The 18,365-nt window shown below is 40.6% G+C and overlaps 1 protein-coding gene and 1 long non-coding RNA gene across 2 annotated transcripts in view; one reads left to right on the top strand and one right to left on the bottom strand.

The window, feature by feature from the left end:
* Nucleotides 1-4,445: 4,445 nt before the first annotated feature.
* Nucleotides 4,446-6,708, bottom strand: LOC135253290 (uncharacterized). The gene is made up of 2 exons (XR_010329578.1): nt 6,562-6,708; nt 4,446-6,136 (listed from the first exon to the last, which is right to left on the bottom strand). It is a non-coding gene; the product is annotated as an uncharacterized LOC135253290 (long non-coding RNA).
* Nucleotides 6,104-18,365, top strand: part of svila (supervillin a) — a 98,736-nt gene continuing 86,474 nt past the window's right edge. The window contains exon 1 of the mRNA XM_064332389.1: nt 6,104-6,468. The gene's annotated coding sequence lies outside the window, so the exon portion shown is untranslated. The remainder of the gene's footprint in view (nt 6,469-18,365) is intronic.

The raw sequence follows: 18,365 nt of genomic DNA, 5'->3' as shown, positions 1-18,365 counted from the left end.
TCCATCCTTCTGGGAAGGCTTTATACTAGATGTTGGAGCATTGCTGCAGGGATCTGCTTCCATTCAGCCAGAAAAGAGCATTAGCAAAGACAGGCACTGATTGGGAAATTAGGCCTAGCTAGCAGTTGGCTTTTCAATTGATCCCGAAGGCATTTGGGGTTGAGGTCAGGACTCAGTGCAGGACAGTCAAGTTCTTCCACAACTTTCTCGACAAAACCATTTCTGTAAGGCCTTCACTGGATGCCCGGGGGTATTGTCATTCTGAAACAGGAAAGGGCCTTCCCCAAAGTGTTGGGGAGGCAAAGAGTAATCTAGAATGTGATTTTATGCTGTAGCATGAAGAATTTCCTGCATTGGAACCAAGGGGCCTAGGCCAAACCATGAAAGCATCCCCAGACCAAGTAGGGTCATGATATTTTTCGTCATATAATGAATTAATGCAGCACATTCACCCAATTAGCTTCAGTTTTGCATCACAAAACAGAATATTCAAAAATGAACTTGTGCTGAATTACATAGATCTTACAACCAGAAAATGACACATTAATGTTATTGGCAGTGTTCAGTACTTTATGCATTTTCTCTTCTCAAGGATAACACTACCGCCTTTTTGTAGTGTTAGGGGGGTTATTTGGCCATTACTCCTGTGCAGAGGTGGGTAACCCAGCTTCAAAGAGTAAAAAGACTGACCATGTATTTGCTCCACCACCATGCACTAAACCAGCTGACTCTAATTAGCATAGCTTTTCAGCATGATAGGAGAACTAATTATTATGATCAGCTGGTTTAGTGCATGGTGGAGCAAATACATGGTCAGTCTTTTTACTCTTTGAAGCCGGGTTACCCACCTCTGCTCCTGTGTTGTTTCTTTAATCTAGCTTTTTGTGCTTTTTTGCTGTATGTGTGTGTTTGCATGTGTATGTGTGTGTGTGTGTGTGTGTGTGTGTGTGTGTGTATGAGACTGGGTATTTAGTAGATGCATTCAGTCAAAGCAACTAGCAAAGGTGCATTTAACATGGCTAAAAAACTACACAGCGAGCTAGAGAGAAGTAAATGAACAATCAAATCTGCGCCATTATAAAAAAGTGTGCAAATAGAACTGCAAAACAAAAGAAGAGAGTTATTTTTCATTAATATCACTATTAAAAATAAAACATTAAACTCAGTGAATTCTATTTCTTGGTTTATTCCGTTTTGCAACTTATTCCATTAAGAAAATTCAAAAAGAAGTGGGTGTTTGCTTTCAGAGGCATGTAATCTACCAAACTATAATCTACCAAAAATTCTCCACAAAAAGTATAAAGTTCATTTTTAATGACTCTATAATCAAAAACCGATGCTGCTCCAAATTACAGTTATTACAGTACCTTATTGACCAGTAACACATCTAATTTCACTGTTTTAAGATTAAGTAATTATCAAAAAAGATCCTGGTTTATGTACATTTTCCCTGTTCATTTTTGATCTCATTGCTTTTCTCATTTGACATTAACTAGTGTGTGGGCAATGTATTTTTTAATGGTAGATGTTTACATGTTTCATGCATTTTTTGCTCACAACCATCTTTGTTAAAACTCCATAATCTGTTATTTCCTGTTTTTGTGTTTGATCATGGCTGTGAAGCAGAACAAAGCAATTATTCAATAAAAAAAGATGAGCAAAAATGTAAAAATAAAAAAATTTTTAAAAGGCCCTTTTGCTCATGCACCTGGAAGGAAAAAAACATCAGAACTATCTTCTGTTTTTTTATGTATATTGTTTTTACTAATTGTATCTGGACCAATCTTATGCTGCGCCTGCAGTCCAAATCCCAACTTAAAACTATTGTGTTTGAAATGTAAAAGGATCTTAAATACTCTTCTGTACACAAAATAACTTATCTCTTTGTGTTTATAGTTAGCGTGCATTTAATCAGTCACAGCGGTGTGTCTTTTAAACCGGTAATAATATCCACTCTGAAACTGCAACATGAGGCAAAGAACCCACCACAGTTTTCCCTGCATGACATTGTTTTCACAAACATTTGAATGAATGAGGTCTTGTTAGCGTAAACCAGTGTTACTGGCTTGACCTCATTATAGCAATGTGGGGGCAGAAAAGGGTGGAGGAGTTCTCCCTAATACAGTACTGGACTAGAACCCATGCCAAGAATGCCAGCTCACTACTAATGATCCCATTGAATTGTATCTTTTCTTGCTGTGTTTGAATGCAAGGCCTGTATAAATGGCAGAAGTATCAATTGTTTTGCAGCGAGAGCATTTTTTTTTACAGAGACACTTTTGGGGAAATTGATCGAATGTCCTAAAAGCCCATAACTTTTTTACATCATCAAATCAACACTTATATTCTTTTTATGGTCTGTAGTTGTTTTTCTGCAGCATGATCTGCTCACATTCTTATGAACTAACAAATACAGATCAATACTAACAGGATGAATTATAGAAAACTCCTTTAAGAATATAAAGTAATATGTCACTAGACTTGTATGAGGACAAATACTTTGGCGATTTCTTCCTGAGAACAGCTATTCACAGAAAACAGATGTATCTCCAGGGACATCAGCAGATTTAATTTGCAGTCTGATGTGTCAGTTATGACGTGTCTTGTCTGAGAGTGTTGCAAAGGCCTGGGGCCATTCAGGTCTGGTCTCTAATAAGGCATAGTGATCTGATGACATACAGACGTTCAATCTGTTGGGAAGCCCACCACAGTACTGTCTTTAAATACTCATGAAATGAAGAATGATATCAGCAGCCTAAAGGCTGCACAGGACTGATTGTGCCTTTTAATGTAGTTTGGTCTATTTTTCTGACTTTGTGCGCAAATCATGACAATGATTTGACAATGACAGTGGACTACCAATTATCTGGAGACAATACGAAGAAGAAGAAGAAGAAGAAGAAGAAGAAGAAGAAGTAGATGCAGCTAATACTTAGCTACATACAGGTTTCAAAAAACAAAATTCAAGCTTACTTATGGTGGTATTCCTCTCTCTCTCTATCTTTTCCTCTGACTCTCTTTACATGACAAGATGCATTGTCCAACTCACAGAAAAAAAAACTGAGTTAGAAAAATTACCCAAAGGACTGTAAAGAATGTAAATGGCAGAATGTAAAAATCTTCTTTTGAAGACCACTCCAATTGAATTCAGCAGCCTATATTTCTCCATTCCAAGCTGGATGCCTGTTTAAGCTGTAATACTGACATTATTAAGACAACACATGAGTGACCATCATTTTCATAACATAGTGGGCAGATATTCATCTAACATTTCACTGTATTTGCATATGGAAAAAAATAGAACTGAAAAAGGCAAGTACCTTGGATTGCAGGGCAGCAATACTCTGACTTTATTGACTGTCTTTACCCAATAGCTGTACATCAAAACTATATTGTATGTTCATAGTTTATGTACAAAATGTATAGTGATGTTATGCATTTTATGTTCTACCTGTGAATGAGGCATGATGTGCTGTATTGTCCCTCTCTACTTTTCAACGCTCTTGTCCTCTCTTCAGTACCTAGATGCCAGGCAGTTCATATTTGGAGTGTCTGGAGGGCGGGGCTTTGGAGGGAGGGGGTGGAAGGCTTCTTTTTTTCAAAATGTAGCTCTCTCTCTCTCTCTCATTTCTTCAATCTTACATACTGTACCTTTAAGATGCAGTTCTGTTCACTTTTCAAACATAGCAGCACCAAGAAGGAATCACGGAAATTAAATGACTGTCAAAGCCCCTTAATGGGGTTTAAAATGGCTGCAGTAATGCTGTTATTTGTGAGTCTGCCAGTGTTGACGTTACGCGATATCACACTGCTGAATTTGCAAGTCCTAAATTTACCCTTTATGACCTGATATATTCCATTGCTGAGACTGATGTGAGTAATGGAATAAGGGCTTAATAAGGAACAAATCAATACAGCCAAGCTTTTAATTTGCAGAATGCGCATACTCTCACATATACTGTAGCAAAGTAACTTATTTCTGTTTGTCACTGTCTTTCTCATAATACATTTTGTGCCAGATGGCTAACATTTGTTGTGATAATTTCCACCCAGGATACAAAGGACTCCCTATGTCTGCGGACTACATTTGGTTATTTGCATGAAAGGGAATTTAGTCTAAGCCACAATGCAAAGCATTGTAATCATTCCATAGATTAATTATATACGCCTTATTGTTGTGACGGTGAACATTTCATGTTCCCCAAGTTAAAAGGTTTGTAAAAAAGCTTTTTTTCGGTTTCATGTGTTTGATGTGGTTCAAGCAAGTAAGTAGCAGAGTGAACAATAATTTTAAGTCATTTAAGTCATCCTTATCATTACCCTGTTTTGCATTCCAGTTTACTGTGGTACCCCTGCATCAATCTATGTGGAGTGAAAACAGACATCCACATTTAATGGACAACCAGTAATGAACTTTCAATAACTTCACCAAAGATTTCAGACTGTTTCGTGCTGCCTAAAGAGTGTGAAAAAACCATGTGATATGGAAATTGGAAGCCATTACTTTAAATGTTATTTTACTTTCAAATGTAATACATGTCCCTTGTCAATAAAGACTTGTGTTCATTGTAGAGGGATGAAACCTCTGGAGGAGGGGAGAAACATACTATGAAATAAGGAGGTTTCCCTTTGCCTTTCTGTACCCTCAGAGCTAAATTCAAAATGACACCATCATGGTGACAGCCACATAATGGCAGCTATTTGTTTACCACTCGCTTGTTGTCCCTGGTAACAGGCTTCTGTTCACCTCTGCCAAGAAGAAACACTGCCCTGGTGCAGCATCATATGACATCAGGAGACGCAAAAATATGATTTCCAACTTCAAAATGCAGTGAAATTAACAAGCTGTGTTCCAAGCAATGGAAGAAATGCGACTCAGTAATGACTGTAAAAGCTTGTCCAGAGAATGCTCCACTACCCCACGGCAGGGCAAACAAGGTTCATTTTCATAGAGCTGCATTTCACAGTGCTGTAATGACAACGGCCGTGAAGAGACCTTTCGAGGACAGCGGCTCAAAGCGAGAAAAGGGCACACCAAACTGTTATGACACCCAGTTATTGTACAAAATATATTTTACCAAACTTTACCATGGCATATGCTCTAAAATTAATAACAGCAACAATAATAATACAAATCAAATTTAAAAGAATCTAACCAAAGGGGCATGGAGCACTTGGGGCAACAAAAGGCAGGTACTTGTGTATCCGGAGAACAATTTATCTGTTTACAAACATAACTAAAGTACAGTACCCTGCTCAGGTTTACAAGAACATAGCCCCATGTGTGAACCTGCAACCATCTGGTTAGGGGCCTAGTCCCCAGATGGTGCAATTCAGTGCCTCCTTGTACTCTTGTTATGTTCCCTGTGAGTGTAAGGCAACAAGCTTGGTCTTGTTAATAAATATTACAGGGATCCATCTGAAATGTTCCCACAGCCTGTGTTGGGCCTCCTTCTGTGCCACATGCTGCCGTGGATGCTTAGGTAAGGTGTGTTCAGGACACGTCACACGGGTGGACTGCAGACGTAAACAGACTGGGTCAGGAGTAGGCAACTCAGCCCTAAAGAAAGCATCAGTGGGCAGTTTAGTTTGCATTCTTAGATATTAAAATATACCTTTGGAACACTGATACAATTAATAACAATAATAAGGACAAGATGTGTAGCCTTGCACAGGGGCAGAAAGTCGTGTTCACAGCAAGGCACAGTTTCACATCTGAGCAGCGAACTTCATACTGGAGAATATCCAAATTTATATTTCGGGATAAATTCAGGTGAAGTACCTGACTCAGGCATACAATAGGGCATTTCTCCTACTGGGATTTAAACTGACAATACACAGATTAAGTATTATGTAACAAATACAAAAAAGTAGTAGAAGAAGAAGAACAACAATAACAACAACAGCAATCAACATTGAAAAACGCAAATTGAAATCCGTTGTTGGCTTTTGGGATGTGTTGCTATAACGTTGGGCCTGCTGGTGGCGCCTGAACCCTTTGGCCCGAAGATCTGTCCCTTTAAGAATTGCCTCACGTCGTCCGGAAGCTCCAGCTCATAGCGAACCGTGGGGAAGTTTGAGAAACAAGCAGACGTGAATGATAGAGTGCTGTGCGCTTGTGGACGGACAGGTCTCACTATAAAACATGAAATAGGTTCAGGTGCGTTGCTTTCAAGTGAACCATTCCGTCAATTTATTCCGCTACTAATCAATCAATCTCACTAACAAATAGAACAAATATAATATCTGTGGAAGGAGAAAAACAACGCACTTCAGGTTCATAGGAGAACATTTTAAAACAATTGGTTAAAGCTAGACGTGCAAACTAATAACTGGCGGCCTTATTATATTTCTTAAACCGCACTTATTAGAAATATTGAACATTGGGGAACTTCACACAAAACAATTTCTTGGGAGAGTTCAACGCTCTTGACTCGAACCGATGACCGAGGCTACTTCTTTAAAGGGGTAAGTGAATCTAAATTGAATTGTTATTGTTCCCCCCACCCCATTATTATAGATTATGTTCTATATTATTGTGCGCCATTTCATGATACTCACACTTCCATCGCTGATTCCATTGTTGTTTCATCGCTAAAAACTTTTTCTCAAAATCTAGCAATAAAAACAGGTGATGGGCTTACTGCGTCTGCAGGTTGGCAATGTGCAAGTAGCGCACTAGAGTAGGCTAATCGTCTACATGTGCAAGCAGTAAATTAGACTTTAAGATTATGGTTTTTATTAATGTATTTATAAATAATGGCGCATCGACATATCAGTTTAACCACTTGATGTATTTAATTGCTGACCTCACTCCGAATTTCACATTTTTATGAATCCAGGCGTGTTCACCACATCATAGCCGTATTTTCAAAACAAAGAAACTAGCTGGTTCTTTATCAGAAGTGATCAAACTCCTTAAAGCGCTGACTTACGACCCATGTATTTTTGCGTGGTAGCTTGCCATGGTCATGGGTCTAAAAGTAAAAGCTTGACTGGTAGTTTCTGAATTTGATGCGTCTACATTTTTGAAGGTTGTGTAATTCGATATTGGTTGCTCTTAAAAGCGGAATAGTTTATAATAAACGAGGATCCGCTGCGCCTTATATAAAGTTACCCAACATGTCATTCGATCCTTTGGTAAGAAAGGAGCAGAAGCCAGGGGAGAGACTGTACAAAAGCCGCGCAGTGCGTGTCATGCGTGTATAATGATTTGGCTTCCCTTTAAACCCGACTACATTTACACTTTCTTTGATGCAGTATTCAAGCAGACACGCTGTGAACAGTTTGTGTTAAAAATAAAATTAAAGGACAACAGAATCACCGCAAATTTCACAAGAACATCATTTTGTTTCATATAGCCTACTTGGGGAGTACAATAAGTGATGACTCACTCGCGTCTCATCTTCTAAGACCACCCCTTATGATATCTGAGCACCGGGGAAATGGCGAGCTGAAAACTGACTAAATATCATGTGAAGCAAATCCCCTATGCCCTGCGTATAAAACGAATTGTGCACTCGTGTGTTTATATCCATATACGGCAAATGTTTATTTTAACGGGTTACCTGTAGTGGTTACTACTATTAATTTTACCATATTAATAAGTATATATGTGAATCAGTATTTATATGCGAATACTTTTTTGGATATTGGTTTGCAGCTTAGTTTAGCCATGTGATCTCTTTATATTATCATTGTTTCGCAAAAAGAAAATTTGTCTGGACTACGAACCAGACAGTAAGGTGGAAGAGGAAACCATAGACACCTTGGCATTCTGCAGCTCGTTACAGGACCTGGATAAAGTGATGCTGGTTTTGTGGCTCTCTGAGGGGGTCTAAGAGCTTACAGACGAGATGCTGGAGCTGCGCTAACTGCAGGAGGGGCTGTTCCTGGCTCTGGTCCTGGCCAGACACCACACACGGGCAGCGACATGCTGTGAACAGCGAGCCTGGATAATTGCTCGGAGGAGTCGGCCTTTTTGCATACGCTTCATGTGGCTGTTAATAATTTAAATGTATTCATTTAGCAGATGCTTTTTCTGTCCAAAGTGACTTAAAAAACCATTAAGGGAAACAACGCTAAGGGCCAATAACACGGGTAACTACATGCACCAGAATAGCATTGTCTGTAATATGAATTATTGCAATGTTAATTGGACTCAGCCTTTCAGTACAATAATTAAAAGAGACTGTAAGTCCATGGATCCATAATCCTGGGTAAACTGAGACAAGTTATCTTATGTTACATTAGAAGTCTATCCAGATGGTGACAACATTTATTAAAATGAATACCTGGTTGATGCATGTAGGGTAGCCTGATGCCTGCTGTATGGTCTGTAACATATGCTTAAGAGTGTTATTCATATATAAATTGGTGTATGTGCTGAAAAGGTTCAGATGCAGATTAGGTGCCTTGATGAACTGTGCTGTGGCTGTGCCCTGACCTGCAATCTTCAGTTTACTAGCCCACTACACTCTTCTGAGGCCTGATTATTGGTGTGAGCTGGAATGACTAAAGACATGTTTTCTCATAATTTATTTGGTTTCTCTGGGTCATGTGGGCTAGGTCAAAACATGTACCGTGTAAAGGAAAAATCAATGTTTTATCATTGATGCTTATTTTAGCTGCAAAAGAATCGATTAGATTGGAGGACGGTCACAGTGTATGCACCGTATAAACACTTTTGTACGATTCCCAGGACGAACTTGCAAAGAACCCTGGTCACATTGAGCGTGCTGTTTGTTGTTGCAGCCACGCATTCCATGCAATGTATTTGGTTTTGTTTAACCAGCTGATTACTTGCAAAAATGTGTTTGGAGGCAAATAAAATTTTCCTCTGAGTCTTGTTTAGGGTATTACGTGACTCTTATTGTACACTTTCCAACTCCTGGTAATAAAATATTTATTAGTGTTTGACAGATCTCCAGTAATTATTTAGAATTTTACTATAGCTGCAGTAGATCTTCAGCTGAATGCAGGGAGGGAGGTGCTGCCAATACTGTCTCCTTACTGAGCAGAACACTGACTTATTACACAATTATTCTATTGAATTTTGAGTTTACCTTCTTGAAGTTGGTCATATTGGGTAGGGGGAGAAGAATGTGGTTTCAGGATACTAGAAAAGGATGTGGTGGGGGTTTTTTTCAGCAACCAGACTGTGCTCATAGTTTCCTTAATTTTTTTTTTTTAATGACAAACTGTAATTTAAAAACTTTTTATTCCAATTTATATAATATTCTATCATTGTGGAATACCCAGTATCACATCATCTTGTGCCTGTCATCCTGCAGTGTTGATTGGCACTGTCCACCTGTTGAGCTGTACAGGACTTTCGCTTTCGCCTTGCAACACCAAACGCAACTTGTGCAGAAGTCTATTCTGTAATATTCGATCCAGAATACCATTCCCAGTAAAATTCCTTCCCTGCTGTCTGCAGCTGGTTGCAAATGACGAAAAAAATTAAGGTGCATCAGGCTGATAAAGTTTGAAGTTGTGCAGTTGTAATAAAATGACAACAAAAAAATCCTTTATATGAGCTTTTCTTAGCAGATACACTTAAGATTTGTTTCAGTGCTTTTTTGTTGTGCAAGATAAGATGAACAAATTGTTGAACAAATATTCCTTGGCTGTGAGGATGTCCTCCTGCAGATAAAATCAGCCCAGGGATGATGTTTGTGCCAGAGAGTTGAGTTGGCTGCTGAATACAGAGGAGGGATGTGTTGCAGGGGGAAAGGAGGTTCAGTTTCTGGGCAAACGTTACCGTTTCTTCTCCTTTGTGTATTGCGTTCATCACCGCTGCGTGACTAACTGGCTCTCGTCATCTCTCTGCGGTCGCGGGAGGCCCACGGATGTGTGATGCGTTTCAGAACGCGCTGCGTTTTCTCAGCAGACCCTCTCTCACGGGCTCGGCAGTGATGGTCTGGCCAGACGTGGAGCTGGTGTCATCTGGCCGGCAGCTTGGAAAAGGAGCAGGGACTGATGGTTACTGTAGTCCATCAGCGTCCCTCTCAAGGCTTTGATTTAAATGCTTCAAAAAAAATCTGATTCTGCTGCTATCTGATTCGGCTGTGACAAAGCTGTTGCAAAATCTGTCTGCTTTTTTTTCCATTTTTCTTAAATTGCTCAGTTGTGTAATTTGATGTACGCATGCAAATGCAAATCTGAAATACGACTTGGTAAGCTGCCAGACAGAAAAGACAGACTTTTCCAAATACATTTTTGCCTAATGGAGTGCTGTGTAAGTTTGGCTCTGTGCACTTGTCCTCAGGATCATGAAGCGCGTGGTTTTGTTTGTGTGCGACTGCACTCCTCATTTCACAGTTCAGGGAACGGCATCCTGTTCTTAGGCCGGCTGTGCGGCGTCTGCTTCCTTTCAGTGGTCATGCTGGTGGATCTGAGCTTTTATACAAGCTGTGGTCCACTGCAGAGAGCTAGCATCGTTTTGGGGTCAAGGCTAATTTCTTTGCACCTGGCTCACTGAGTCACAGAAATACACTGTGGAAATGCACTGTTGGTGGTCATATTTGCATCATGTCACCACAAGCACAGCTGTCGACTATTCGATGAGCAAGCTATACTCATGTTTGTTGTTTATGGTCATTAATAGGCTACATGTGCACAGGTGTAAATCCGGCAAGAGTCGTCACAGAGATAAGTCTGATCTGCTTTTGAGATATCCCTTTCCAAAAGAATGTTGGGTGTGTCACTGAATTATCATCAAAATAAATGAACATACTTGTTTAGTAAATGTTAAGGTAGCTATTTCTTTTTTTAAATGTTTTTTTTGGGCTTTTTCAGCTTTATTTGACAGGTCAGTGTAGAGACAGGAAGAACTAGGAGGAGAGAGAGGGAGAGACATGCGACAAAGGTCGGTGGTCAGACTCGAACCGCCCATGTCGCGGCTTGCAATGAGCATATGGAAAGCACTCTACGGGCTATGCCACACAAGACACCCCAAGGTAGCTATTGCAACACATACTGTATCCTAAGTAAAGGGTCAAAAACAAGTTGCAACATAACCTTGCAGCCGAGATGACATATGAAAAAGGCATATTTGACTCATTCTCACAATAGCATTTTGTAGCAATATAGATTCAATGTGTTTCCATTCATAAATTACTCTTGTACATGCCGTTTTCCACTGGTGGCGTCGGGCGTGACATTCCTGCCACAATTTCAAATGTGTGCCGCAAGCACAGGAACTTGCATGCCGAATGCAAAAGAACACAATGTCAGGTGACAGTGTGGGTTGTCTCTAAGCAGTCTTCTTTCTCTTAAAAACTCTCTAAAATTGGATCATCTAAGAAAACTAAGAACTTCATATGCTCCTAGTAATAGTTTCGTTTCGAATGGAACTCTGGTATTTGGAGTGTGAAAACAAACTTTTGTGACCACCAGTTACCACAGGCGTCGCCAAATCCACCAAAATTGGAAAAGAGAAAAAACTAAACTTTTCTTTTGAGAAAGCTCAAAGTTAATTGTTGTGATGGAAAAGTACTGGGAGATGTATGACCCTCAACACACCTTTTACATGGAGAACCGAAAAAGAGAAAAGGCTTGGGATGAAGTTGCTGTGGCTGCTGGGGCAGATATTGCACAATCTTTCCCATTTAATTATTTTAGATAACAGGGCTCTCCATCTCGTTGTACTTTTTCAGGGAAAGCTGCTCTAAGATGTTACCTTTTGCCATTTATATATATATATTTGCTGTGATTGTTTGCTGTTCTGTCATGAGCACACTGATGCAAATTCCTAACAACTAAGTTGTATGGCAATAAAGTATTGAATCTTGAATCCACTTCTCTCCTGGTGTACTGTAATCCCAGCCTTAGACATCCCTGCTGTAAGGATTTTTACCCCAACATGTTAGTTTGAGCAGCCTCTTGTGGAACATTTCCTTCATAAAATGATTGGATATGTAGCTTTTAAAGAATAAAATGTTAAATTTATAACGGCACACATCATATGGGTTGGGTGATGTATTATTTTTGTTTACACATCAGTCATACTTTCAAACTTCTGTGTGGTGGTAGAGGCCCACTCGGCTATATAATTTACTGTATTGCCACCTGACTATTAGTTTGAACAAAAACATTTTTCATATTCATGTGGGAATTTTACGTGGCACGTGAGTGGAGGCAAGTGCTATGCTTCAGCAGTAACACCCCCATCCCAATATCACCCAGGTTTAACCTTGGGGTTCAGTAACATTCTGTTGCTGGTACAGAGGATATGTGGAGGTATTTTTCCTTTTCTAATGGGTTTTTGGTTCAACATTGTAATTATCCAATATGATTTAACATCTGGACTACTGTTTGTGTGTATAATAGTCTTGCCAGTTTCCTCTGAGTCTAAACAAAGTGAAGGACTTTAGAAGCATCTGGTAAGGTGTACCATGCTGGAGCAACTAAGGCTAGGATTCGTTGTTTGTAATTTCTCACAGATTGCCCAAACAGCCATGACATTCAATGTGTTAAAGTAGCGTCAGTAGCACTCTTTTTAGGTTATGTGACTTATGATTGCAGCCTACAAGCTACAGTGAGGTATAATGCTTAGGGAACAGGTCTTGTGACCCTGAGGTTTCAGGGTTGATTCCCAGGCAGGACACCGTTGTTGTACCCTTGAGCAAGGTAAAGTAAAATGGCCCATCTGTTTAAATGATACTATGTGCTTAAAACAGAGAGAATGCTATTTATGTCTCCCTGGAAAAGAGTATCTGCTAAATCCATCCATCCATCTATCATCTATACTTGCTTATTTCTGGACAGTGTTGCGGGTGGTGCTGGAGCCTATCCCAGCATGCACTGGGCGAGAGGCAGGAATACACCTGAGACAGTTCATCAGTCCATCGCAGGGCGCATATGCTCGGGATACCACTGTGTTACTTACTTGAATGCTGTCAGCACAGTATATCTTGATTTGTTCAATGGCAAAATTCTTTTATAGTCTTGGTAGAAACAAAATGCATACCCTCAGGCTTTACCAGACTGTACAGACTTTCCAGCTAGTCACATAGGAAACATTTGTTCCAGATCAGCATGCATTGGGCAGCATGACTAGGCTTAACTGCCTGTTATTAAGGAGACAGATTCATGGTAGTTACTCTGGACAAATTTTGAGGAGTGATTCTTTTGTCAAATACATGTGTTTGCAATCCTGTCTTGGTGATCATTGTATTAGTAACTTTGGATGCAGTGTGTGGTTTTTTTTCTGTTGATGTGGTCTTGTGAGTCAGGTTTAGTGCAGCTGTGCATGATGATTAAGATGGTGTCCAAAAACAGCTGCAATCTCCACTTGACACTCTCCCATGAGGTTTTATTAGGAATACACACTATGGGAAAATCTTGGTCAATAATAATAACTGCTATTTGTCCAAACCACATTGGCCTTTTTACATTTTAGCAGAAATTAATACTGCAGCTAAGGTTCATTCATTTTGGTAGATTAGATGTCCACCTACGAAGGAGAAATGCAACAAATTTTGTTTGTATGACAAAATATAACTGACTTTATTATTAAGGAGAAAGCAAGTTTCTGTGCAGCTTTGCTTGTAAGTCTAGCTGTTAAAAATGATCAATTAAAAATAAGCAAAGAAAGTGGCCCAGATGTCTGATTAGCCTACTTTTTGAGCAAATTAAATTTAACTTCATGCATTGCGCTAGTGGCACATCAAAGGCATCACCTCTCTGGCACATGTATGTTGCATCACCATATCGGCCATAATCTTAGCAAGAGGCCGATACCAGTGAATTAATTTTGAGCTGTTAATACAGTTCCAATATTATTACTCAGGTTTTAAAGCTCAGTAGACTTTCTTATCCGAGGTCCATTTTACGCGCAGTGGCTTTTATACATATACACGGCTGCACGCATCATCTACAGAAGTCATTGAAGGTAAGCGCTTTGCTCAAGGCTACGGTAGCATGGATTCAGTCCTCCAGCCTCACGCTGTGGCCTATAGGTCTACTCCCTGGGAGATTACGCCAGTCTGGCCCTTCGTGATGACTTGTGCTCGGCACAAACAATGCTGTCAAAAGGCAACAAACGAATGACTGCTTTGTGTACTTCACAGCTGCCAGGTAGTGCGTGTGCCAGCCTGCTGACTTGTCGCGCGAGGACACAGATATGGCCTGTCCCTCAGGCTGCTTTGTCCTACTGTTACCAGTGATGTGTGCTAGAGTGCACATTTTACCCCTGCGCTCTATGCTTCTTGGAACTAGGGTGGATGTAAACCAAATTTGACTCCTCCTTCTATTTCACATCTGTTATTTTCTTGCTCCCTTCAGGTTTGTTGTTTCCCAATGCCTTCCCCCTGCCTCTTAGCAGTTTTTCCATAAGGTTTTCTGCAGTTGAAGAAAGTTTGTGTACTGTTACAGGTGGGAAGATGTGATGTCATTGGATGTAGCTTCAGAAAGTGGAAGGTAGATTGTGTGGTCTGTATTCCTGTTCTGAGGTACTGCTTTGCGCTTGTTTGAAGGCCCTTATTGCTATTTTTTAAACATAATTAATGTTATCTTTTCACTGAGATCCAGTCTTATTTCTATTTTCCATAAATTTTCACATATTTAGATTGAATTGGGATTTCAACAAATCTTTTTCTAAAGTGGAAATCAACGTGGCATAACACAAGACATTAAACATTGTAACATTTAATGTTTTTCAGAAATGGCTATAGTACCCCTTGGGGGGGTTGGCTTGATTTAGGAAGATGTCAAATTTGAAGAATGAGAGAAGTTGCCTCGGTAGTACAGGTTTGATGAACATGTGTATTTGCTATTGTGTTAGTAGTAGAATTGTTATGGCTCACCATTGGTATACACCGTACTGTATCTCCGTAACCTTGAAATTGAGGCTAAAAGACTGGAAGCTCGCTTTTTATTTCACATTACAACCCTCTTGTGAAAGCCTCAAGCTCTCATGCAGCCGAACAGCGTCTGGTGACAACGGGAGTTGAGTCGGTGCAGACGGTTGATTCTGATGCTGTGCCAGTTTAGCTCCGTGCTCTTTGGGGTATGCAGTTCAGTAAATTTCATGTTTTTATATTCTGTGGCTCGGAAGATCAAATGTTGGAATGATCAAAGCCATCTCCACAGGAATTGTGTGGAACTCCAGTTCTTTATGTGGGAATGATCACCCTCTACAAAGACCTCTGCTGTTACTTGTACTTTCAGGCAGGAAAATATGACTTTCATTCATTTCATTTTCTCATTTTTGTGCTGGGGTTCTTGAAGTCGTTGTCTTGTGTGACTGCGAATGCACACCTGAAATGCATGTAGTGTAAGTATGTACACATGTGTGTGTCTGCAAGCTTACGTGTGTCTATTTGTGTCCCTTTGTGTTTTTATGACTGGATATGTGTGTGTTTGCATTTGAATGGGCACTGCTGTGTGTTGTGTGTGTGTGGGTGCATGCCTGTATGTTGGTTTTCGTAATGTGCCATGGATTTCCATGGTTCTTTTGGAAGAGGCTGTTTCACAGAGACACATTACTTGTGATCTTTTAAAAAACTGAAAACTGATCACGTCTAATTTAATAGAATACCATTTTTAGGGTGCAGTGCATTGTAGGGTTATTCACCTGCATATTATGTGTTGTATTATGGGCTTTTAGGGTTTAATATTGGAACACATTGCTCTTATGTGAAAAATAGTCATTTTCAGAGTTGTAGTTAACAGTGAATAGTATCATAGAATTTGCTGGAGCAATGGATATTGTTATTTGTGTTTCAAATTTTAAAACGAGCATCAAATTCAAAAGGAAATAAGTATTAATCTGGGAATCCTGGACCCACCTTTAAAAAGACTCCCAGTATTTTACAAATAGTTTTTAAATCAATAAGAGTAGTCATACATTTAACCGGGTCTGGTAATGAGTATGAACAAGTATTTCCAAACCCTGGCTCCATGGTACTGTCCATAAACCGCAGCAGGGAGGAGAGCGTGAGCTCTAAACAAACCTGGGAGAGCCCTCTAATGGGCTCTGAACTTCCTGAACAAACATCAGCGGTTTGACACAGCGGTGCAGAAATCCGCGGAGAAGGCTTCCCTGGGCACACGGCCGGCGTGCGGACGAAAAAGCCGTTTGGGGGCACGGCTGGCCACCTGCCACCAGTCCTCATGCCCAGCTGGCATGTGCCAGAGGGGAAAATTCTTCTAAATACTGCGGATGAGCACCAAAATGCTGAACGTTTTAAAAACCAAACCTACGGTGATTGTGAGTGCCTTTGTATTGCGGCAAACTGCTTTAACTTGCTGGACTCTGTTACTCCCCCACCAGCTAAGCAGAGCCAATATGCCTGTCCCGCTGCAAACAACTCAGAGTGAACTCCCTGTCCAGTAAACGGAAGGTTGGAAATGGGTAATGGAACGATCTGCCTACTGAATGAGCTCTTGGTCACACAGTGACTTTCTGAAAGCCCCATGGGGCCCATCCCACCGATGGGGTACATTAGCATTCCCCAAAGCTCTTTGCCCATGCTGGGCTGGGCTCTGAAGAGAAATGCCCACATGCCCCTCATTAGTGGTTCCGTTCTGCCCCCTCGCTGACCCTCGCTGGTCCAGGTGGGAGCCAGAGGTGCAGCATTGGCCACCTGTCTGCTGAACCCCGAAAATGAGAGGGGAACGTTTCGGACGAGCAGAGCTTTGATGTTGCATTAGAAATGTGCAAGTGTATGGTAATGATTTACTTCTGTAGTGGTCTGAGAGGGCAGTCTATTTCTGAGGGACTGGGGGATGAGGGTGCTCCAGATGTGAAACTCGGTGTGGCATATGGATGGCTCCCCCACATCTGTTCAGCCGAGCCATTTTTTTGCTTTGCATTTTAACGTCTCGCAAATGTGTTTCGGTGCTCTGTGGAACAGCCCTAAACTTTGTGAATGACCAGATATTGAGATATTTGCATGACATTGTTGGTATAGTGTCCACCCCCTGCCCCCACCCCACCCCCGCCCCCCTTAATTTACAGAGGGAAAAATTGTGAACGATGCTAGGTGATGCAAATGGGCGTAGATGGGCTGAGTTACCTGTTCTACTCACTGTGTTCTGGTCTTAAAGCTCAACTGTTTTCATCTGCCTGTTATTATGATTAAAATAATTTTGGACCACATAACAGTCTATGTACAGAGTTAATTGCACGTTCCTTGCTCTTTATCTAATTTCACATGGAATCTAACGCAAGACAACCTTGCATGTCTCTCTTGGTAGTTAATGGCTATATAAGGCTGTGATGTCAAAATTAAATGATATTGTGTGAATTCATGAATTTTTAGCGCTTCAGCCTTCAGGGAAAAAAGGCCTTTTATAGGGTCTGTGGGTGGAGTTTGAGACTTGAGGTCTCCATTCTGAGGCATTTAATGACTTACATTCCAAACTTTGCGATTTAAGCCCACAAGCTCTAAAACAGCTGCTTTTACTAGTTGATTCAGCAGTTTTAAGATTTGCTTTATTTGTAGGCAAAGGATGACGTGATAGATTGTTTTAAGGCTTTTTAAGGCATGGGAAGTTTGCTTAAGCAAATTTGTCAGTGTGGAGCACATTTAGAGCTGGATCCATTGTCTTGTGCCCACTATTGGTGCAGTGTCTGGTGTGATTCGGTGGTTTTGGAGGGTGCTTGGATTCGGCAAGTCTTAATTTAAAGTATTAAAGAATCAAACCTGCAAACTTTGCATTACAAGCCCAGTTCCATGGCCTGAATATTTTGACTGTTATGGATGGGTGGAACAATCTGCTTTGTGTCACTCAAGCAGGCTCTGACAATGATGTTGTGGTATGCCTGTGATGTGGTGTAGGGCCCTGTCCACAGTGAGGCCCAGCTGCTGGGTCACCCCTAAACTTTACCACTGCGCCATGGAAACGCATGTCACAAGCTCTGTTTGTACTGTGATGCCGTTACTTTCCACATCATCTTTCAATTAACATTGCTCAGGGAGTTTAGGGAGTTCACTGTGGATCCAGCCCCCTGCAATTCCACTCTGGTATTTTTGGGGGTAAAAAATCTTTTAGTTTGCTAACTTAGAGGGGATAATGAGTCCACAGAAATGCACCATAGAGTGATCTTAAAGTCTTGATAGCTCTGCATCTGAAAATGTGTATGTTAGCCGGGAACTATAGGATTGTGTACAGATGACAGCTGTGCCAAGCCTGAACAGAACTGTTTTTTAAAACAATTTCACACAGCTTGTGCTTTCACAATGCCAACAAACAATAAAAAAATCAAAGCAAAATAATGAACTGCAGAAACATTTGTTTAGAATGCAGTCCCAGGCATGCGTTGGACAGATGAAGTGATGAAACTATAGGAACAGAAAATATACAGCTTATATATGTTCATCAGGGCCCTCAGGCAGTTAATAAATATGGGCGTA

Source organism: Anguilla rostrata, chromosome 4, assembly GCF_018555375.3.
Source record: "Anguilla rostrata isolate EN2019 chromosome 4, ASM1855537v3, whole genome shotgun sequence".
Lineage (NCBI taxonomy): Eukaryota > Metazoa > Chordata > Actinopteri > Anguilliformes > Anguillidae > Anguilla > Anguilla rostrata.
Note: the sequence above shows the minus strand (reverse complement) of the source record. Positions and strands in the feature narration are given on the sequence as shown.